Source organism: Schistocerca serialis, unplaced genomic scaffold, assembly GCF_023864345.2.
Source record: "Schistocerca serialis cubense isolate TAMUIC-IGC-003099 unplaced genomic scaffold, iqSchSeri2.2 HiC_scaffold_1417, whole genome shotgun sequence".
NCBI lineage: Eukaryota > Metazoa > Arthropoda > Insecta > Orthoptera > Acrididae > Schistocerca > Schistocerca serialis.
The window spans coordinates 1,521,065-1,546,226 of NW_026047644.1; positions in this window are offsets into that span (position 1 = coordinate 1,521,065).

Genomic DNA, 25,162 nt, shown 5'->3' on the forward strand with positions numbered 1-25,162 from the left:
ACCATCCATGTGACACTAGTTATAGATTCCGATGCTTCACCTCAGGAATACTGTATCCCTCCGACCTTCTTAGTGACGGTGAAACACAGAAATTGCATCGGAATGAAATACAAAATGCTCAGTGCTGACATAAGTACAAGTAAACTGACTCTTTTTACTGTCTATGTTTTGAACCATCCATGTGACACTAGTTATATATTCCGATGCTTCACTTCAGGTTCTTTGTATCCCTCTGACCTTCTTATTGACGATGAAACACAGAAATTGCATCGGAATTAAATACAAAAGGCACAATGCCGACTTAAGAACAAGAAAACTGACTCTTAGTACTGTCTATGTTTTGAACCATTCCTGTGACACTAGTTATAGATTCCGATGCTTCACTTCCGGTTTACTGTATCCCTCTGACCTTCATATTGACGATGAAACACAGAAATTGCATCGGAATTAAATACAAGAGGCACAATGCCGACTTAAGTACAAGAAAACTGACTCTTCTTACTGTCTATGTTTTGAACCATTCCTGTGACACTAGTTATATATTCCGATGCTTCACTTCAGGTTTACTGTATCCCTCTGACCTTCTTATTGACGATGAAACACAGAAATTGCATCGGAATTAAATACAAGAGGCACAATCCCGACTTAAGTACAAGAAAACTGACTCATCTTACTGTCTATGTTTTGAACCATTCCTGTGACACTAGTTATAGATTCCGATGCTTCACTTCTGGTTTACTGTATACCTCTGACCTTCTTAATGGCGATGAAACACAGTTAATACATCGGAATTAAATACAAAAGGCACAATGCTGACTTAAGTACAGGAAAACTGACTCATCTCACTGTCCATGATTTGAACCATTCCTGTGACACTAGTTATAGATTCCGATGCTTCACTTTAGGTTAACTGTATCCCTCTGACCTTCTGATTTACGATGAAACACAGAAATTGCATCGGAATTAAATACAAAAGGCACAATGCCGACTTAAGTACAAGAAAACTGACTCATCTTACTGTCTATGTTTTGAACCATACCTGCGACACTAGTTACAGATTCCGATGCTCCACTTCCGGTTTACTGTATACCTCTGACCTTCTTATTGACAATGAATCACAGAAATTGCATCGGAATGAAAGACAAGAGGCACAATGCAGACTCAAGTACAAGAAAACTGACTCTTATTACTGTCTATGTTTTGAACCATTCCTGTGACACTACTTATAGATTCCGATGCTTCACTTCAGGTTTGCTGTATCCCTCTGACCTTCTTATTGACGATGAAACACAGAAATTGCATCGGAATTAAATACAAAAAAAACACAATGCCGACTTAAGTACAAGAAAACTGACTCATCTTACTGTCTATGTTTTGAACCATACCTGTGACACTAGCTATAGATTCCGATGCTTCACTTCAGGTTTACTGTATACCTCTGACCTTCTTATTGACGATGAAATACAGAAATTGCATCGGAATGAAATACAAAATGCTCAATGCTGACATAAGTACAAGAAAACTGACCCTTTTTACTGGCTATGTTTTGAACCATCTATGTGACACTAGTTATAGATTCCGATATTTCACCTCAGGTTTACTGTATCCCTCCAACCTTCTTATTGACGGTGAAACACAAAAATTGCATCACAATTAAATACAAAAGGCACAATGCCGACTTAAGTACAAGAAAACTGATTCTTCTTACTGTCTATGTTTTGGACCATTTCTGTGACACTAGTTATATATTCCGATGCTTCACTTCAGGTTCTTTTTATCCCTCTGACCTTCTTATTGACGATGAAACACAGAAATTTCATCGGAATTAAATACAAAAGGCACAATGCCGACTTAAGAACAAGAAAACTGACTCTTAGTACTGTCTATGTTTTGAACCAGTCCTGTGACACTAGTTATAGATTCCGATGCTTCACCTCACGTTTACTGTATGCCTCTGACCTTCTTATTGACGATGAAATATAGAATTTGCATCGATATTAAATACAAAAGGCACTATGCCGACTTAAGTACAAGTAAACTGACTCTTCTTACTGTCTATTTTTTGAACCATTCCTGTGACACTAGTTATAGATTCCGATGCTTCACTTCAGGTTTACTGTATCCCTCTGACCTTGTTATTGACGATGAAACACAGATATTGCAACGGAATTAAATACAGTAGGTACAATGCCGACTTAAGTACAAGAAAACTGACTCTTCTTACTGTCTATGTTTTGAAACATTCATGTGACACTCGTTATAGATTCCGATGCTTTACTTCAGGTTTGCTGTATCCCACTGACCTTCTTATTGACAATGAAACACAGAAATTGCATCGGAATTAAATTCAAAGGGCACAATGCCGACTTAAGTACAAGAAAACTGACTCTTCTTACTGTCTATGATTTGAACCATTCCTGTGACACTTGTTATAGATTTCGATGCTTCACTTCAGATCCCCTGTATCCCTCTGACCTTCTTATTGACGATGAAACACAGAAATGGTACCGGAATTAAATACTAAAGGCACAATGCCGACTTAAGTACAAGAAAACTGACTCTTCTTACTGTATATGTTTTGAACCATTCCTGTGACACTAGTTATAGATTCCGATGCTTCACTTCCGGTTTACTGTATCCCTCTGACCATCTTATTGACGATGAAACACAGAAATTGCATCGGAATTAAATACAAGAGGCACAATGCCGACTTAAGTACAAGAAAACTGACTCTTCTTACTGTCTATGTTCTGAACCATTCCTGTGACACTAGTTATAGATTCCGATGCTTCACTTCAGGTTTACTGTATCCCTCTGACCTTCTTATTGACGATGAAACACAGAAATTGCATCGGAATTAAATACAAGAGGCACAATGCCGAATTAAGTACAAGAAAACTGACTCTTCTTACTGTCTATGTTTGAACCATTCCTGTGACACTAGTTATAGATTCCGATGCTTCACTTCAGGTTTGCTGTATCCCTCTGACCTTCTTATTGACAATGAAACACAGAAATTGCATCGGAATTAAATACAAAAAAAAAACACAATGCCGACTTAAGTACAAGAAAACTGACTCATCTTACTGTCTATGTTTTGAACCATACCTGTGACACTAGCTATAGATTCCGATGCTTCACTTCAGGTTTACTGTATACCTCTGACCTTCTTATTGACGATGAAATACAGAAATTGCATCGTAATGAAATACAAAATGCTCAATGCTGACATAAGTACAAGAAAACTGACCCTTTTTGCTGGCTATGTTTTGAACCATCTATGTGACACTATTTATAGATTCCGATGTTTCACCTCAGGTTTACTGTATCCCTCCAACCTTCTTATTGACGGTGAAACACAGAAATTGCATCACAATTAAATACAAAAGGCACAATGCCGACTTAAGTACAAGAAAACTGATTTTTCTTACTGTCTATGTTTTGAACCATTTCTGTGACACTAGTTATATTTTCCGATGCTTCACTTCAGGTTCTTTTTATCCCTCTGACCTTCTTATTGACGATGAAACACAGAAATTTCATCGGAATTAAATACAAAAGGCACAATGCCGACTTAAGAACAAGAAAACTGACTCTTAGTACTGTCTATGATTTGAACCAGTCCTGTGACACTAGTTATAGATTCCGATGCTTCACCTCACGTTTACTGTATGCCTCTGACCTTCTTATTGACGATGAAATATAGAATTTGCATCGATATTAAATACAAAAGGCACAATGCCGACTTAAGTACAAGTAAACTGACTCTTCTTACTGTCTATTTTTTGAACCATTCCTGTGACACTAGTTATAGATTCCGATGCTTCACTTCAGGTTTACTGTATCCCTCTGACCTTGTTATTGACGATGAAACACAGACATTGCAACGGAATTAAATACAGTAGGTACAATGCCGACTTAAGTACAAGAAAACTGACTGTTCTTACTGTCTATGTTTTGAACCATTCCTGTGACACTTGTTATAGATTTCGATGCTTCACTTCAGGTTCACTGTATCCCTCTGACCTTCTTATTGACGATGAAACACAGAAATTGTACCGGAATTAAATACTAAAGGCACAATGCCGACTTAAGTACAAGAAAACTGACTCTTCTTACTGTATATGTTTTGAACCATTCCTGTGACACTAGTTATAGATTCCGATGCTTCACTTCCGGTTTACTGTATCCCTCTGACCATCTTATTGACGATGAAACACAGAAATTGCATCGGAATTAAATACAAGAGGCACAATGCCGACTTAAGTACAAGAAAACTGACTCTTCTTACTGTCTATGTTCTGAACCATTCCTGTGACACTAGTTATAGATTCCGATGCTTCACTTCTGGTTTACTGTATCCCTCTGACCTTCTTATTGACGATGAAACACAGAAATTGCATCGGAATTAAATACAAGAGGCACAATGCCGACTTAAGTACAAGAAAACTGACTCTTCTTACTGTCTATGTTTTGAACCATTCCTGTGACACTAGTTATAGATTCCGATGCTTCACTTCATTTTCACTGTATTCCTCTGACCTTCTTAATGACGAAGAAACACTGAAATTCCATCGGAATTAAATACAAATGGCACAATGCCGACTTAAGTACAAGAAAACTGACTCCTCTTACTGTCTATGTTTTGAACCATTCCTGTGACACTAGTTATAGATTCCGATGCTTCACCTCACGATTACTGTATGCCTCTGACCTTCTTATTGACGATGAAAGACAGATTTTGCATCGGAATTAAATACAAAAGGCACAATAGCGACTTAAGTACAAGAAAACTGACTCTTCTTACTGTCTATGATTTGAACCATTCCTGTGACACTCCTTATAGATTCCGATGCTTTACTTCAGGTTTACTGTATCCCACTGACCTTCTTATAGACGATGAAACACAGAAATTGCTTCGGAATTAAATACAAATGCACAATGCCGACTTAAGTACAAGAAGACTGACTCTTCTTACTGTCTATGTTTTGAACCATTCCTGTGACACTAGTTATAGATTCCGATGCTTCACTTCAGATTTACTGTATCCCTCTGACCTTCTTATTGACGATGAAACACAGAAATTGCATCGGAATTAAATACAAAATGCACAATGCCGACTCAAGTACAAGAAGACTGGCTCTTCTTACTGTCTATGCTTTGAATCTTTCCTGTGAGACCTGTTTTAGATTCCGATGCTTCACTTCAGGTTTACTGTATCCCTCTGACCTTCTTATTGACGATGAAACTCAGAAATTGTATCGGAATTAAATACAAGAGGCACAATGCCGACTTAAGTACAAGAAAACTGACTCTTCTTACTTTCTATGTTTTGAACCATTCCTGTGGCACTAGTTATAGATTCCGATGCTTCACTTCAGGTTTACTGTATCCCTCTGACCTTCTTATTGACGATGAAACACAGAAATTGCATCGGAATTAAATACAAGAGGCACAATGCCGACTTAAGTACAAGAAAACTGACTCTTCTTACTTTCTATGTTTACACCGTTCCTGTGACACTAGTTGTAGATTCCGATGCAACACTTCAGGTTTACTGTATCTGTCTGACATTCTTAATGACGATGAAACACAGAAATTGCATCGGAATTAAATAGAAAAGGCACAATGCCGACTTAAGTACTGGAAAACTGACTCATCTTACTGTCTATGTTTTGAACCATTCCTTTGACACTAGTTATAGATTCCGATGCTTCACTTCAGGTTTACTGTGTGCTTCTGACCCTCATATTGACGATGAAACACAGAATTCGCATCGGAATTAAACTCAAAAGCACAATGCAGATTAAGTACAAGAAAACTGACTCTTCTTACGGTCTATGTTTTGAACCATTCCTGTGACACTAGTTATAGATTCCGATGCTTCACTTCAGGTTTACTTTCCCCTCTGACCTTCTTATTGACAATGAAACACAGAAATTGCATCGGAATTAAATACAAAAAAACACAATGCCGACTTAAGTACAAGAAAACTGACTCATCTTACTGTCTATGTTTTGAACCATACCTGTGACACTAGTTATAGATTCCGATGCTTCACTTCAGGTTTACTGTATACCTCTGACCTTCTTATTGACGATGAAACACAGAAATTGCATCGGAATTAAATACAAGAGGCACAATGCCGACTTAAGTACAAGATAACTGACTCTTCTTACTATCTATGTTTACACCGTTCCTGTGACACTAGTTGTAGATTCCGATGCTACACTTCAGGTTTACTGTATCTGTCTGACCTTCTTAATGACGATGAAACACAGAAATTGCATCGGAATTAAATAGAAAAGGCACAATGCCGACTTAAGTACAGGAAAACTGACTCATCTTACTGTCTATGTTTTGAACCATTCCTGTGACACTAGTTATAGATTCCGATGCTTCACTTCAGGTTTACTGTGTGCTTCTGAACCTCATATTGACGATGAAACACAGAAATTGCATCGGAATTAAATACAAGAGGCACAATGCCGACTTAAGTACAAGAAAACTGACTCTTCTTACTGTCTATGTTTTGAACCATTCCTGTGACACTAGTTATAGATTCCGATGCTTCACTTCAGGTTTACTGTCCCCTCTGTCCTTCTTATTGACAATGAAACACAGAAATTGCATCGGAATTAAATACAAAAAAACACAATGCCGACTTAAGTACAAGAAAACTGACTCATCTTACTGTCTATGTTTTGAACCATACCTGTGACACTAGTTATAGATTCCGATGCTTCACTTCAGGTTTACTGTATACCTCTGACCTTCTTATTGACGATGAAACACAGAAATTGCATCGGAATGAAATACAAAATGCTCAGTGCTGACATAAGTACAAGAAAACTGACTCTTTTTACTGTCTATGTTTTGAACCATCCATGTGACACTAGTTATAGATTCCGATGCTTCACCTCAGGTATACTGTATCCCTCCGACGTTCTTAGTGACGGTGAAACACAGAAATTGCATCGCAATTATATACAAAAGGCACAATGCCGACTTAAGTACAAGAAAACTGATTCTTCTTACTGTCTATGTTTTGAACCATTTCTGAGACACTAGTTATATATTCCGATGCTTCACTTCAGGTTCTTTGTATCCCTCTGACCTTCTTATTGACAATGAAACACAGAAATTGCATCGGAATTAAATACAAAAGGCTCAATGCCGACTTAAGAACAAGAAAACTGACTCTTAGTACTGTCTATGTTTTGAACCATTCCTGTGACACTAGTTATAGATTCCGATGCTTCACTTCCGGTTTACTGTATCCCTCTGACCTTCTTATTGACGATGAAACACAGAAATTGCATCGGAATTAAATACAAGAGGCACAATGCCGACTTAAGTACAAGAAAACTGACTCTTCTTACTGTCTATGTTTTGAACCATTCCTGTGACACTAGTTATAGATTCCGATGCTTCACTTCAGGTTTACTGTATCCCTCTGACCTTCGTATTGACGATGAAACACAGAAATTGCATCGGAATTAAATACAAGAGGCACAATGCCGACTTAAGTACAAGAAAACTGACTCTTCTTACTGTCTATGTTTTGAACCATTCCTGTGACACTATTTATAGATTCCGATGCTTCACTTCTGGTTCACTGTATTCCTCTGACCTTCTTAATGTCGAAGAAACACTGAAATTCCATCGGAATTAAATACAAATGGCACAATGCCGACTTAAGTACAAGAAAACTGACTCTTCTTACTGTCTACCTTTGAACCATTCATATGAGACTAGTTATAGATTCCAATGCTTCACTTCAGGTTTACTGTATCCCTCTGACCTTCTTATTGACGGTGAAACACAGAAATTGCATCGCAATTAAATACAAAAGGCACAATGCCGACTTAAGTACAAGAAAACTGACTCTTCTTACTGTCTAGGTCTTGAACCATTCCTGTGACACTAGTTATGGATTCCGATGCTACACATCGTTTTTACTGTATCCCTCTGACCTTCGTATTGACGATGAAACACAGCAATTGCATCGGAATTAAATACAACAGGCACAATGCCGACTTAAGTACAAGAAAACTGACTCTTCTTACTGTCTATGTTTAGAACCATTCCTGTGACACTAGTTACAGATTCCGATGCTTCACCTCACGTTTACTGTATGCCTCTGACCTTCTTATTGACGATGAAAGACAGATTTTGCATCGGAATTAAATACAAAAGGCACAATAGCGACTTAAGCACAAGAAAACTGACTCTTCTTACTGTCTATGTTTTGAACCATTCCTGTGACACTCCTTATAGATCCCGATGCTTTACTTCAGGTTTACTGTATCCCACTAACCTTCTTATTGACGATGAAACACAGAAGTTGCTTCGGAATTAAATACAAATGCACAATGCCGATTTAAGTACAAGAAGACTGACTCTTCTTACTGTCTATGTTTTGAACCATTCCTGTGACACTAGTTATAGATTCCGATGCTTCACTTCCGGTTTAGTGTATCCCTCTGACCTTCTTTTTGACGATGAAACACAGAAATTAGATCGGAATTAAATACAAATGGCACAATGCCGACTTAAGTACAATAAAACAGACTCTTCTTAGTGTCTATGTTTTGAACCATTCCTGTGACGCTAGTCATAGATTCCGATTCTTCACTTCAGGTTTACTGTATCCCTCTGACCTTCTTATTGACGATGAAACACAGTAATTGCATCGGAATTAAATACAAGAGGCACAATGCCGACTTAAGTACAAGAAAACTGACTCTTCTTACTGTCTATTTTTTGAACCATTCCTGTGACACTAGTTATAGATTCCGATGCTTCACTTCAGGTTTACTGTATCCCTCTGACCTTGTTATTGACGATGAAACACAGATATTGCAACGGAATCAAATACAGTAGGTACAATGCCGACTTAAGTACAAGAAAACTGACTCTTCTTACTGTCTATGTTTTGAAACATTCATGTGACACTAGTTATAGATTCCGATGCTTCACTTCAGGTTTGATGTATCTCTCTGACCTTCTTATTGACGATGAAACACAGAAATTGCATCGGAATTAAATACAAAAAAAACACAATGCCGACTTAAGTACAAGAAAACTGACTCATCTTACTGTCTATGTTTTGAGCCATACCTGTGACACTAGCTATAGATTCCGATGCTTCACTTCAGGTTTACTGTATACCTCTGACCTTCTTATTGACGATGAAATACAGAAATTGCATCGGAATGAAATACAAAATGCTCAATGCTGACATAAGTACAAGAAAACTGACCCTTTTTACTGGCTATGTTTTGAACTATCTATGTGACACTAGTTATAGATTCCGATGCTTCACCTCAGGTTTACTGTATCCCGCCGACCTTCTTATTGACGGTGAAACACAGAAATTGCATCGCAATTAAATACAAAAGGCACAATGCCGACTTAAGTACAAGAAAACTGATTCTTCTTACTGTCTATGTTTTGAACCATTTCTGTGGCACTAGTTATATATTCCGATGCTTCACTTCAGGTTCTTTTTATCCCTCTGACCTTCTTATTGACGATGAAATACAGAAATTTCATCGGAATTAAATACAAAAGGCACAATGCCGACTTAAGAACAAGAAAACTGACTCTTAGTACTGTCTATGTTTTGAACCAGTCCTGTGACACTAGTTATAGATTCCGATGCTTCACCTCACGTTTACTGTATGCCTCTGACCTTGTTATTGACGATGAAATATAGATTTTGCGTCGATATTAAATACAAAAGGCACAATGCCGACTTAAGTACAAGTAAACTGACTCTTCTTACTGTCTATTTTTTGAACCATTCCTGTGACACTAGTTATAGATTCCGATGCTTCACTTCAGGTTTACTGTATCCCTCTGACCTTGTTATTGACGATGAAACACAGATATTGCAACGGAATCAAATACAGTAGGTACAATGCCGACTTAAGTACAAGAAAACTGACTCTTCTTACTGTCTATGTTTTGAAACATTCATGTGACACTAGTTATAGATTCCGATGCTTCACTTCAGGTTTGATGTATCTCTCTGACCTTCTTATTGACGATGAAACACAGAAATTGCATCGGAATTAAATACAAAAAAAACACAATGCCGACTTAAGTACAAGAAAACTGACTCATCTTACTGTCTATGTTTTGAGCCATACCTGTGACACTAGCTATAGATTCCGATGCTTCACTTCAGGTTTACTGTATACCTCTGACCTTCTTATTGACGATGAAATACAGAAATTGCATCGGAATGAAATACAAAATGCTCAATGCTGACATAAGTACAAGAAAACTGACCCTTTTTACTGGCTATGTTTTGAACTATCTATGTGACACTAGTTATAGATTCCGATGCTTCACCTCAGGTTTACTGTATACCGCCGACCTTCTTATTGACGGTGAAACACAGAAATTGCATCGGAATTAAATACTAAAGGCACAATGCCGACTTAAGTACAAGAAAACTGACTCTTCTTACTGTATATGTTTTGAACCATTCCGGTGACACTAGTTATGGATTCCGATGCTTCACTTCCGGTTTACTGTATCCCTCCGACCATCTTATTGACGATGAAACACAGAAATTGCATCGGAATTAAATACAAGAGGCACAATGCCGACTTAAGTACAAGAAAACTGACTCTTCTTACTGTCTATGTTTTGAACCATTCCTGTGACACTAGTTATAGATTCCGATGCTTCACTTCAGGTTTACTGTATCCCTCTGACCTTCTTATTGACGATGAAACACAGAAATTGCATCGGAATTAAATACAAGAGGCACAATGCCGACTTATGTACAAGAAAACTGACTCTTCTTACTGTCTATGTTTTGAACCATTCCTGTGACACTAGTTATAGATTCCGATGCTTCACTTCATTTTCACTGTATTCCTCTGACCTTCTTAATGACGAAGAAACACTGAAATTCCATCGGAATTAAATACAAATGGCACAATACCGACTTAAGTACAAGAAAACTGACTCTTCTTATTGTCTATGTTTTGAACCATTCCTGTGACACTAGTTATAGATTCCGATGCTTCACCTCACGATTACTGTATGCCTCTGACCTTCTTATTGACGATGAAACACAGAAATTGCATCGGAATTAAATACAAAATGCACAATGCCGACTCAAGTACAAGAAGACTGGCTCTTCTTACTGTCTATGCTTTGAATCTTTCCTGTGAGACCGGTTTTAGATTCCGATGCTTCACTTCAGGTTTACTGTATCCCTCTGACCTTCTTATTGACGATGAAACTCAGAAATTGTATCGGAATTAAATACAAGAGGCACAATGCCGACTCAAGTACAAGAAAACTGACTCTTCTTACTTTCTATGTTTTGAACCATTCCTGTGACACTAGTTATAGATTCCGATGCTTCACTTCAGGTTTACTGTATCCCTCTGACCTTCTTATTGACGATGAAACACAGGAATTGCATCGGAATTAAATACAAGAGGCACAATGCCGACTTAAGTACAAGAAAACTGACTCTTCTTACTTTCTATGTTTACACCGTTCCTGTGACACTAGTTGTAGATTCCGATGCTACACTTCAGGTTTACTGTATCTGTCTGACCTTCTTAATGACGATGAAACACAGAAATTGCATCGGAATTAAATAGAAAAGGCACAATGCCGGCTTAAGTACAGGAAAACTGACTCATCTTACTGTCTATGTTATGAAGCATTCCTGTGACACTAGTTATAGATTCCGATGCTTCACTTCAGGTTTACTGTGTGCTTCTGACCCTCATATTGACGATGAAACACAGAATTCGCATCGGAATTAAACACAAAAGCACAATGCAGATGAAGTACAAGAAAACTGACTCTTCTTACGGTCTATGTTTTGAACCATTCCTGTGACACTAGTTATAGATTCCGATGCTTCACTTCAGGTTTACTGTATCCCTCTGACCTTCTTATTGACAATGAAACACAGAAATTGCATCGGAATTAAATACAAAAAAACACAATGCCGACTTAAGTACAAGAAAACTGACTCATCTTACTGTCTATGTTTTGAACCATACCTGTGACACTAGTTATAGATTCCGATGCTTCACTTCAGGTTTACTGTATACCTCTGACCTTCTTATTGACGATGAAACACAGAAATTGCATCGGAATGAAATACAAAATGCTCAGTGCTGACATAAGTACAAGAAAACTGACTCTTTTTACTGTCTATGATTTGAACCATCCATGTGACACTAGTTATAGATTCCGATGCTTCACCTCAGGTATACTGTATCCCTCCGACCTTCTTAGTGACGGTGAAACACGGAAATTGCATCGCAATTATATACAAAAGGCACAATGCCCACTTAAGTACAATAAAACTGATTCTTCTTACTGTCTATGTTTTGAACCATTTCTGTGACACTAGTTATATATTCCGATGCTTCACTTCAGGTTCTTTGTATCCCTCTGACCTTCTGATTGACGATGAAACACAGAAATTGCATCGGAATTAAATACAAAAGGCACAATGCCGACTTAAGAACAAGAAAACTGACTCTTAGTACTGTCTATGATTTGAACCATTCCTGTGACACTAGTTATAGATTCTGATGCTTCACTTCCGGTTTACTGTATCCCTCTGACCTTCTTATTGACGATGAAACACAGAAATTGCATCGGAATTAAATACAAGAGGCACAATGCTGACTTAAGTACAAGAAAACTGACTCTTCTTACTGTCTATGTTTTGAACCATTCCTGTGACACTAGTTACAGATTCCGATGCTTCACTTCAGGTTTACTGTATCCCTCTGACCTTCTTATTGACGATGAAACACAGAAATTACATCGGAATTAAATACAAGGGGCACAATGCCGACTTAAGTACAAGAAAACTGACTCTTCTTACTGTCTATGTTTTGAACCATTCCTGTGACACTAGTTATAGATTCCGATGCTTCACTTCTGGTTCACTGTATTCCTCTGACCTTCTTAATGACGAAGAAACACTGAAATTCCATCGGAATTAAATACAAATGGCACAATGCCGACTTAAGTACAAGAAAACTGACTCTTCTTATTGTCTATGTTTTAAACTATTCCTGTGACACTAGTTATAGATTCCGATGCTTCACTTTAGGTTTACTGTATCCCTCTGACCTTCTTATTGACGATAAAACACAGAAATTGTATCGGAATTAAATACAAAAGCACAATACCGACTTAAGTAGAAGAAAACTGACTCTTCTTAATGTCTATACTTTGAACCATACCTGTGACACTAGTTATAGATTCCGATGCTTCACTTCAGGTTTACTGTATACCTCTGACCTTCTTATCGACGATGAATCACAGAAATTGCATCGTAATGAAATACAAAAGGCACAATGCTGACTTAAGTACAAGAAAACTGACTCTTCTTACTGTCTACCTTTGAACCATTCATATGAGACTAGTTATAGATTCCGATGCTTCACTTCAGGTTTACTGTATCCCTCTAACCTTCTTATTGACGGTGAAACACAGAAATTGCATCGCAATTAAATACAAAAGGCACAATGCCGACTTAAGTACAAGAAAACTGACTCTTCTTACTGTCTAGGTCTTGAACCATTCCTGTGACACTAGTTATAGATTCCGATGCTACACATCGTTTTTACTGTATCCCTCTGACCTTCGTATTGACGATGAAACACAGCAATTGCATCGGAATTAAATACAAAAGGCACAATGCCGACTTAAGTACAAGAAAACTGACTCTTCTTACTGTCTATGTTTAGAACCATTCCTGTGACACTAGTTACAGATTCCGATGCTTCACCTCACGTTTACTGTATGCCTCTGACCTTCTTATTGACGATGAAACACAGAAGTTGCTTCGGAATTAAATACAAATGCACAATGCCGATTTAAGTACAAGAAGACTGACTCTTCTTACTGTCTATGTTTTGAACCATTCCTGTGACACTAGTTATAGATTCCGATGCTTCACTTCCGGTTTAGTGTATCCATCTGACCTTCTTATTGACGATGAAACAAAGAAATTAGATCGGAATTAAATACAAAAGCCACAATGCCGACTTAAGTACAGTAAAACTGACTCTTCTTAGTGTCTATGTTTTGAACCATTCATGTGACACTAGTTATAGATTCCGATGCTTCACTTCAGGTTTACTGTATCCCTCTGACCTTCTTATTGACGATGAAACACAGAAATTGCATCGGAATTAAATACAAGAGGCACAATGCCGACTTAAGTACAAGAAAACTGACTCTTCTTACTTTATATGTTTTGAACCGTTCCTGTGACACTAGTTGTAGATTCCGATGCTACGCTTCAGGTTTACTGTATCCCTCTGACCTTCTTAATGGCGATGAAACACAGAAATTGCATCGGAATTAAATAGAAAAGGCACAATGCCGACTTAAGTACAGGAAAACTGACTCATCTTACTGTCTATGTTTTGAACCATTCCTGTGACACTAGTTATAGATTCCGATGCTTCACTTCGGGTTTACTGTATCCCTCTGACCTTCGTATTGACGATGATACACAGAAATTGCATCGGAATTAAATACAAAAGGCACAATGCCGACTTAAGTACAAGTAAACGGACTCTTCTTACTGTCTATGTTTTGAACCATTCCTGTGTCACTAGTTATATATTCCGATGCTTCACTTCAGGTTCTTTGTATCCCTCTGACCTTCTTATTGATGATGAAACACAGAAATTGCATCGGAATTAAATACAAAAGGCACAATGCCGACTTAAGTACAAGAAAACTGACTCTTATTACTGTCTATGTTTTGAACCATTCCTGTGACACTAGTTATAGATTCCGATGCTTCACCTCACGTTTACTGTATGCCTCTGACCTTCGTATTGACGATGAAACACAGACTTTGCATCGGAATTAAATACATAAGGCACAATGCCGACTTAAGTACAAGAAAACTGACTCTTCTTACGGTCTATGTTTTGAGCCATTCCTGTGACACTAGTTATAGATTCCGATGCTACACTTCAGGTTTACTGTATCCCTCTGACCTTCTTATTGACGATGAAACACAGAAATTGCATCGGAATTAAATACAAAAGGCACAATGCCGACTTAAGTACAAGAAAACTGACCCTTCTTACTGTCTATGTTTTGAACCATTCCTGTGACACTAGATATAGATTCCGATGCTTCACTTCGGGTTTACTGTATCACTCTGATCTTCGTATTGACGATGATACACAGAAATTGCATCGGAATTAAATACAAGAGGCACAATGCCGACTTAAGTACAAGAAAACTGACTCTTCTTACGGTCTATGTTTTGAGCCATTCCTGTGACACTAGTTATAGATTCCGATGCTACACTTCAGGTTTACTGTATCCCTCTGACCATCTTATTGACGATGAAACACAGAAATTGCATCGGAATTAAATACAAAAGGCACAATGCCGACTTAAGTACAAGAAAACTGACTCTTCTTATTGTCTATGTTTTAAACTATTCCTGTGACACTAGTTATAGATTCCGATGCTTCACTTTAGGTTTACTGTATCCCTCTGACCTTCTTATTGACGATAAAACACAGAAATTGTATCGGAATTAAATACAAAAGCACAATACCGACTTAAGTAGAAGAAAACTGACTCTTCTTAATGTCTATACTTTGAACCATACCTGTGACACTAGTTATAGATTCCGATGCTTCACTTCAGGTTTACTGTATACCTCTGACCTTCTTATCGACGATGAATCACAGAAATTGCATCGTAATGAAATACAAAAGGCACAATGCTGACTTAAGTACAAGAAAACTGACTCTTATTACTGTCTATGTTTTGAACCATTCATATGAGACTAGTTATAGATTCCGATGCTTCACTTCAGGTTTACTGTATCCCTCTAACCTTCTTATTGACGGTGAAACACAGAAATTGCATCGCAATTAAATACAAAAGGCACAATGCCGACTTAAGTACAAGAAAACTGACTCTTCTTACTGTCTAGGTCTTGAACCATTCCTGTGACACTAGTTATAGATTCCGATGCTACACATCGTTTTTACTGTATCCCTCTGACCTTCGTATTGACGATGAAACACAGCAATTGCATCGGAATTAAATACAAAAGGCACAATGCCGACTTAAGTACAAGAAAACTGACTCTTCTTACTGTCTATGTTTAGAACCATTCCTGTGACACTAGTTACAGATTCCGATGCTTCACCTCACGTTTACTGTATGCCTCTGACCTTCTTATTGACGATGAAAGACAGATTTTGCATCGGAATTAAATACAAAAGGCACAATAGCGACTTAAGCACAAGAAAACTGACTCTTCTTACTGTCTATGATTTGAACCATTCCTGTGACACTCCTTATAGATCCCGATGCTTTACTTCAGGTTTACTGTATCCCACTGACCTTCTTATTGACGATGAAACACAGAAGTTGCTTCGGAATTAAATACAAATGCACAATGCCGATTTAAGTACAAGAAGACTGACTCTTCTTACTGTCTATGTTTTGAACCATTCCTGTGACACTAGTTATAGATTCCGATGCTTCACTTCCGGTTTAGTGTATCCATCTGACCGTCTTATTGACGATGAAACAAAGAAATTAGATCGGAATTAAATACAAAAGGCACAATGCCGACTTAAGTACAGTAAAACTGACTCTTCTTAGTGTCTATGTTTTGAACCATTCCTGTGACACTAGTTATAGATTCCGATGCTTCACTTCAGGTTTACTGTATCCCTCTGACCTTCTTATTGACGATGAAACACAGAAATTGCATCGGAATTAAATACAAGAGGCACAATGCCGACTTAAGTACAAGAAAACTGACTCTTCTTACTTTATATGTTTTGAACCGTTCCTGTGACACTAGTTGTAGATTCCGATGCTACGCTTCAGGTTTACTGTATCCCTCTGACCTTCTTAATGGCGATGAAACACAGAAATTGCATCGGAATTAAATAGAAAAGGCACAATGCCGACTTAAGTACAGGAAAACTGACTCATCTTACTGTCTATGTTTTGAACCATTCCTGTGACACTAGTTATAGTTTCCGATGCTTCACTTTCGGTTTACTGTATCCCTCTGACCTTCTTATTGACGATGAAACACAGAAATTGCATTGGAATTATATACAAAAGCCACAATGCCGACTTAAGTACAAGAAAACTGTCACATCTTACTGTCTATGTTTTGAACCATACCTGTGACACTAGTTATAGATTCCGATGCTTCACTTCAGGTTTACTGTATACCTCTGACCTTCTTATTGACGATGAAACACAGAAATTGCATCGGAATGAAATACAAAATGCACAATGCTGAATTAAGTACATGAAAACTGACTCTTCTTACTTTCTATGTTTTGAACCATTCATGTGACACTAGTTATAGATTCCGATGCTTCACCTCAGGTTTACTGTATCCCTCAGACCTTCTTATTGACTGTGAAACACAGAAATTGCATCGCAATTAAATACAAAAGGCACAATGCCGACTTAAGTGCAAGAAAACTGACTCTTCTTATTGTCTATGTTTTGAACCATTCCTGTGACACTAGTTATAGATTCCGATGCTTCACTTCGGGTTTACTGTATCCCTCTGACCTTCGTATTGACGATGATACACAGAAATTGCATCGGAATTAAATACAAAAGGCACAATGCCGACTTAAGTACAAGTAAACGGACTCTTCTTACTGTCTATGTTTTGAACCATTCCTGTGTCACTAGTTATATATTCCGATGCTTCACTTCAGGTTCTTTGTATCCCTCTGACCTTCTTATTGATGATGAAACACAGAAATTGCATCGGAATTAAATACAAAAGGCACAATGCCGACTTAAGTACAAGAAAACTGACTCTTATTACTGTCTATGTTTTGAACCATTCCTGTGACACTAGTTATAGATTCCGATGCTTCACCTCACGTTTACTGTATGCCTCTGACCTTCGTATTGACGATGAAACACAGACTTTGCATCGGAATTAAATACATAAGGCGCAATGCCGACTTAAGTACAAGAAAACTGACTCTTCTTACGGTCTATGTTTTGAGCCATTCCTGTGACACTAGTTATAGATTCCGATGCTACACTTCAGGTTTACTGTATCCCTCTGACCTTCTTATTGACGATGAAACACAGAAATTGCATCGGAATTAAATACAAAAGGCACAATGCCGACTTAAGTACAAGAAAACTGACCCTTCTTACTGTCTATGTTTTGAACCATTCCTGTGACACTAGATATAGATTCCGATGCTTCACTTCGGGTTTACTGTATCACTCTGATCTTCGTATTGACGATGATACACAGAAATTGCATCGGAATTAAATACAAGAGGCACAATGCCGACTTAAGTACAAGAAAACTGACTCTTCTTACTGTCTATGTTTTGAACCATTCCTGTGACACTAGTTATACATTCCGATGCTTCACTTCAGGTTCTTTGTATCCCTCTGACCTTCTTATTGACGATGAAACACAGAAATTGCATCGGAATTAAATACAAAAGGCACAATGCCGACTTAAGTACAACAAAACTGACTCTTATTCCTGTCTATGTTTTGAACCATTCCTGTGACACTAGTTATAGATTCCGATGCTTCACCTCACGTTTACTGTATGCCTCTGACCTTCGTATTGACGATGAAACACAGAATTAGCATCGTAATTAAATACAAAAGGCACAATGCCGACTTAAGTACAAGAAAACTGACTCTTCTTTCGGTCTATGTTTTGAGCCATTCCTGTGTCACTAGTTATAGATTCCGAAGCATCACTTCAGGTTTACTGTATCCCTGTGACCTTCTTATTGACGATGAAACACAGATATTGCATCGGAATTAAATAAAAAAGGCACAATGAAGACGTAAGTACAAGAAAACTGACTCTTCTTACTGTCTATGTTTTGAACCATTCATGTGACACTCGTTATAGATTCCCGTGCTTTACTTCAGGTTTGCTGTATCCCACTGACCTTCTTATTGACGATGAAACACAGAAATTGTATCGGAATTAAATCCAAAAGCCACAATGACGCCTTAAGTACAAGAAAACTGACTCTTCTTACTGTCTATGCTTTGTTCCATTCCTGTGACACTAGTTATTGATTCCGATGCTTCACTTCAGGTTCACTGTATCCCTCTGACCTTCTTATTGACGATGAGAGACTGAAATTGCATCGGAATTAAATACAAAAAGCACAATGCCGACTTAAGTACAAGAAAACTGACTCTTCTTACGGTCTATGTTTTGAACCATTCCTGTGACACTAGTTATAGATTCCGATGCCTCACTTCAGGTTTACTGTACCCCTCTGACCTTCTTATTGACGATGAAACATAGAAATTGCATCGGAATTAGATGCAAAAGGCACAACGCCGACTTAAGTGCAAGAAAACTGACTCTTCTTACTGTCTATGTTTTTAACCATTCATGTGACACTCATTACAGACTCCGATGCTTCACTTCAGGTTTACTGTATTAATCTGACCTTCTTATTGACGATGAAACACAGAAATTGCTTCGGAATTAAATACAAAAGCACAATGTATACTTAAGTTCAAGATAAGTGACTCTTCTTACTGTCTATGTTTTGAACCATTCCTCTGACAGTAGTTATAGATTCCGATGCTTCACTTCGGGTTTACTGTATCCCTCTGACCTTCTTATTGACGATGAAACACCGAAGTTGCTTCGGAATTAAATACAAAAAGAAAAATGCCGACTTAAGTACAAGATACCTGACTATTCTTACTATCTATGTTTAAAACCATTCCTGTGACACTAGTTATAGATTCCGATGCTTCACTTCAGGTTTACTGTATCCCTCTGACCTTCTTATTGACGATGAAACACAGAAATTGGATCGGAACTAAATACAAAATGTACAATGCCGACTTAAGTACAAGAAAACTGACTCTTCTTACTGTCTATATTGTGAACCATTCATGTGACACTCGTTATAGATTCCGATGCTTTACTTCAGGTTTACTGTATCCCTCTGACCTTCTTATTGACGATGAAACACAGAAATTGCTTCGGAATTAAACAGAAAAGGCACAATGCCGACTTAAGTACAAGATAACTGACTCTTCTTAGTGTCTGTGTTTTGAACCATTCCTGTGACACTAGTTATAGATTCCGATGCTTCACTTCAGGTTTACTGTATCCCTCTGACCTTCCTATTAACGATGAAACACAGATATTGCATCGGAATTAAATACAAAAGTCACAATGCCGACTTAAGTACAAGAAAACTGACACTTCTTACTGTCTATGTTTTGAACCATTCCTGTGATACTAGTTACAGATTCCGATGCTTCACTTCAGGTTCTTTGTAACCCTCTGACCTTCTTATTGACGATGAAACACAGAAATTGCATCGGAATTAAATACAAAAGGCACAATGCCGACTTCAGTACAAGAAAACTGAATCTTCCTACTGTCTATGTTTTGAACCATTCATGTGACACTCGTTACAGATTCCGATGCTTTACTTCAGGTTTACTGTATTCCTCTGACCTTCATATTGACGATGAAACACAGAAATTGCTTCGGAATTAAATACAAATGCACAATAACGACTTAAGTACAAGATAACTACTCTTCTTACTGTCTATGCTTTGAACCATTCCTGTGACACTAGTTATAGATACCGATGCTTCACTTCAGGTTTAATGTATCCCTCTGACCGTCTTATTGACGATGAAACACAAAAATTGCTTCGGACTTAAATATAAAAGGCACAATGCCGACTTAAGTACAAGGAAAATGACTCTTCTTACTGTCTATGTTTTGAACCATTCGTGTGACACTAGTTATGGATTCCGATGCTTCACATCAGGTTTACTGTATCCTTCTGACCTTCTTATTGACGATGAAACAAAGAAATTGCATCTGAATTAAATAAAAAAGTACAATGCCGACTTAAGTACAAGAAAACTGATTCTTCTTACTGTCTATATTTTGAACCATTCATGTGACTCTCGTTATACTTTCCGATGCTTTACTTCAGGTTTACTCTATCCCTCTGACCCTCTTATTGACGATGAAACACAGAAATTGCTTCGGAATTAAATACAAAGGGCACAATGCCGACTTAAGTACAACATAACTGACTCTTCTTACTGTCTGTGTTTTGAACCATTCCTGTGACAATAGTTACAGATTCCGATGCTTCACTTCAGTTTTACAGTATCCCTGTGACCTTCTTATTGACGATGAAACACATATATTGCATCGGAATTAAATACCAAAGGCACAATGCCGACTTAAGTACAAGAAAACTGACTCTTCTTACTGCCTATGTTTTGAACCATTCATGTGACACTAGTTATAGATTCCGATGCTTCACTTAAGGTTTACTGTATCCCTCTGACCTTCTTATTGACGATGAAACACAGAAATTGCTTCGGAATTAAATACAAAAGGCACAATGCCGACTTAAGTACAAGAAAACTGACTCTTCTTACTGTCTATTATTGAACCATTCCTGTGACACTAGTTATAGATTCCGATGCTTCACTTCAGGTTTACAGTATCCCTCTGACCTTCTTATTGACGATGAAACACAGAAATTGCATCGGAATTAAATACAAGAGGCACAATGCCGACTAAAGTACAAGAAACCTGACTCTTCTTACTGTCTATGTTTGAACCATTCCTGTGACACTAGTTATATATTCCGATGCTTTACTCCAGGTTTACTGTATCCCTCTGACCTTCTTATTGACGATGAAACACAGAAATTGCTTCGGTATTAAAAACAAAAGGCACAATGCTGACTTAAGTACAAGAAAACTGTCTCTTCTTACTGTCTATGTTTTGATCCATTCCTGTGACACTAGTTATAAATTCCGATGCTTCACTTCAGGTATACTGTATCACTCTGACCTTCGTATTGACGTTGAAACATAGATATTGCATCGGAATTAAATAGAAAGGGAACAATGCCGACTTAAGTACAAGAAAACTGCCTCTTCTTACTGCGTATGTTTTGATCCATTCCTGTGACACTAGTTATAGATTCCGATGCTTCCCTTCAGGTATACTGTGTCCCTCTGACCTTCTTATTGCCGATGAAACATAAATATAGCATCGGAATTAAATAGAAAAGGAACAATGCCGACTTAAGTACAAGATAACTGACTCTTCTTACTGTCTATGTTTTGAACCATTCCTGTGACACTAGTTAGAGATTCCGATGCTTCACTTCAGGTTTACTGTATCCCTCTGACCCCTCTCATTGAAGATGAAACACAGATATTGCATCGGAATTAAGTAAAAAAGGCACAATGCCGACTTAAGTACAAGAAAACTGACTCTTCTTACTCTCTATGATTGAACCATTCCTGTGACACTAGTTATAGATTCCGATGCTTCACTTCAGGTTTAATGTATCCCTCTGACCGTCTTATTGACGATGAAACACAGAAATTGCTTCGGACTTAAATGCAAATGGCACAAAGCCGACTTAAGTACAAGAAAAACTGACTCTTCTTACTGTCTATGTTTTGAACCATTCCTCTAACACTCATTATAGATTCCGATACTTCACTTCAGGTTTACTGTATCCCTCTGACCTTCTTATTGACAATGAAACACAGGAATTGCATCGGAATTAAATATAAAAGGCACAATGCCGACTTAAGTATAAGAAAACTGACTCTTCTTACTGTCTATGTTTTGAACCATTCGTGTGACGCTAGTTATAGATTCCGATGCTTCACTTCAGGTTTACTGTATCCTTCTGACCTTCTTATTGACGATGGAACACAGAAATTGCATCGGAATTAAATACAATAGGCACAATGCCGACTTAAGTACAAGAAAACCGACTCTTCTTACTGTCTATGTTTTTAACCATTCCTGTGACATTAGTTATATTTTCCGATGCTTCACTTCAGGTTTACCGTATCCCTCTGACCTTCTTATGGACGATGAAACACAGGAATTGCATCATAATTAAATTCAAAAGGCACAATGCCGACTTAAGTACAAGAAAACTGACTCTTCTTACTGTCTATGTTTAGAACAATTCCTGTGACACTAGTTATATATTCCGATGCTTCACTTCAGGTTTACCGTATCCCTCTGAACTTCTTATTGACGATGAAACACAGGAATTGCATCATAATTAAATACAAAAGGCACAATGCCGACTTAAGTACAAGAAAACTGACTCTTCTTACTGTCTACGTTTTGAACCACTCCTGTGACACTAGTTATAGATTCCGATGCTTCACTTAAGGTTTACTGTATCCCTCTGACCTTCTTATTGACGATGAAACACAATAATTGCTTCGGAATTAAATACAAAAGGCACAACGCCGACTTAAGTACAAGATAACTGACTCTTCTTACTGTCTATATTTTGAACCATTCATGTGACTCTCGTTATACTTTCCGACGATTTACTTCAGGTCTACTGTATTCCCCTTACCCTCTTATTGACGATGAAACACAGAAATTGCTTCGGAATTAAATACAAAGGGCACAATGCCGACTTAAGTACAAGATAACTGACTCTTCTTACTGTCTGTGTTTTGAACCATTCCTGTGACACTAGTTATAGATTCCGATGCTTCACTTCAGGTTTACAGTATCCCTGTGACCTTCTTATTGACGATGAAACACATATATTGCATCGGAATTAAATACCAAAGGCACAATGCCGACTTAAGTACAAGAAAACTGACTCTTCTTACTGTCTATGTTTTGAATCATTCATGTGACACTAGTTATAGATTCCGATGCTTCGCTTCAGGTTTACTGTATCCCTCTGACGTTCTTATTGACGATGAAACACAGAAATTGCTTCGGAATTAAATACAAAAGGCACAATGCCGACTTAAGTACAAGAAAACTAACTCTTCTTACTGTCTATGTTTTGAACCATTCCTGTGACACTAGTTATACATTCCGATGCTTCACTTCAGGTTTACCGTATCCCTCTGACCTTCTTATTGACGATGAAACACAGGAATTGCATCATAATTAAATACAAATGGCACAATGCCGACTTAAGTACAAGAAAACTGACTCTTCTTACTGTCTACGTTTTGAACCATTCCTGTGACACTAGTTATAGATTCCGATGCTTCACTTCAGGTTAACTGTATCCCTCTGACCTTCTTATTGACGATGAAACACTGAATTAGCATCGAAATTAAATACAAAAGGCACAATGCCGACTTAAGTACAAGAAAACTGACTCTTCTTACTGTCTATGATTTGAACCATTCCTGTGGCACTAGTTATAGATTCCGATGCTTCACTTCAGGTTTACTGTATCCCTCTGACCTCCTTATTGACGATGAACTCAGAAATTGCATCGGAATTAATTACAAAAGGCACAATGCCGACTTAAGTACAAGAAAACTTACACTTCTTACTGTCTATGTTTTGGACCATTCATGTGACACTAGTTATAGATTCCGATGCTTCACTTCAGGTATACTGTATCCCTCTGACCTTCTTATTGCCGGTGAATCATAGATATAGCATCGGAATTAAATAGAAAAGAACAATGCCGACTTAAGTACAAGAAAACTGACTCTTCTTTCTGTCTATGTTTTGAACCATTCCTGTGACACTAGTTAGAGATTCCGATGCTTCACTTCAGGTTTACTGATTCCCTCTGACCCTCTCATTGAAGATGAAATACAGATATTGCATCGGAATTAAATACAAAAGGCACAAAGCCGACTTAAGTACAAGAAAACTGACTCTTCTTACTGTCTATGATTGAACCATTCCAGTGACACTAGTTATAGATTCCGATGCGTCACTTCAGGTTTACTGTATTCTTATTGGCGATGAAACACAGAAATTGCATCGGAATTAAATACAAAAGACACAATGCCGAGTTAAGTAAAAGAAAACTGACTCATCTTACTGTCTATGTTTTGAACCATTCCTGTGACACTAGTTATAGATTCCGATGCTTCACTTCAGGTTTACTGTATCCCACTGACCTTCTTGTTGATGATGAAACACAGAAATTCAACCGGAGTTAAATACAAAAGGCACAATGCCGACCTAAGTACAAGAAAACTGACTCTTCTTACTGTCTATGTTTTGAACCATTGCTGTGAGACTAGTTATAGATTCCGATGATTCACTTTAGGTTTACTGTATCCCACTGACCTTCTTATG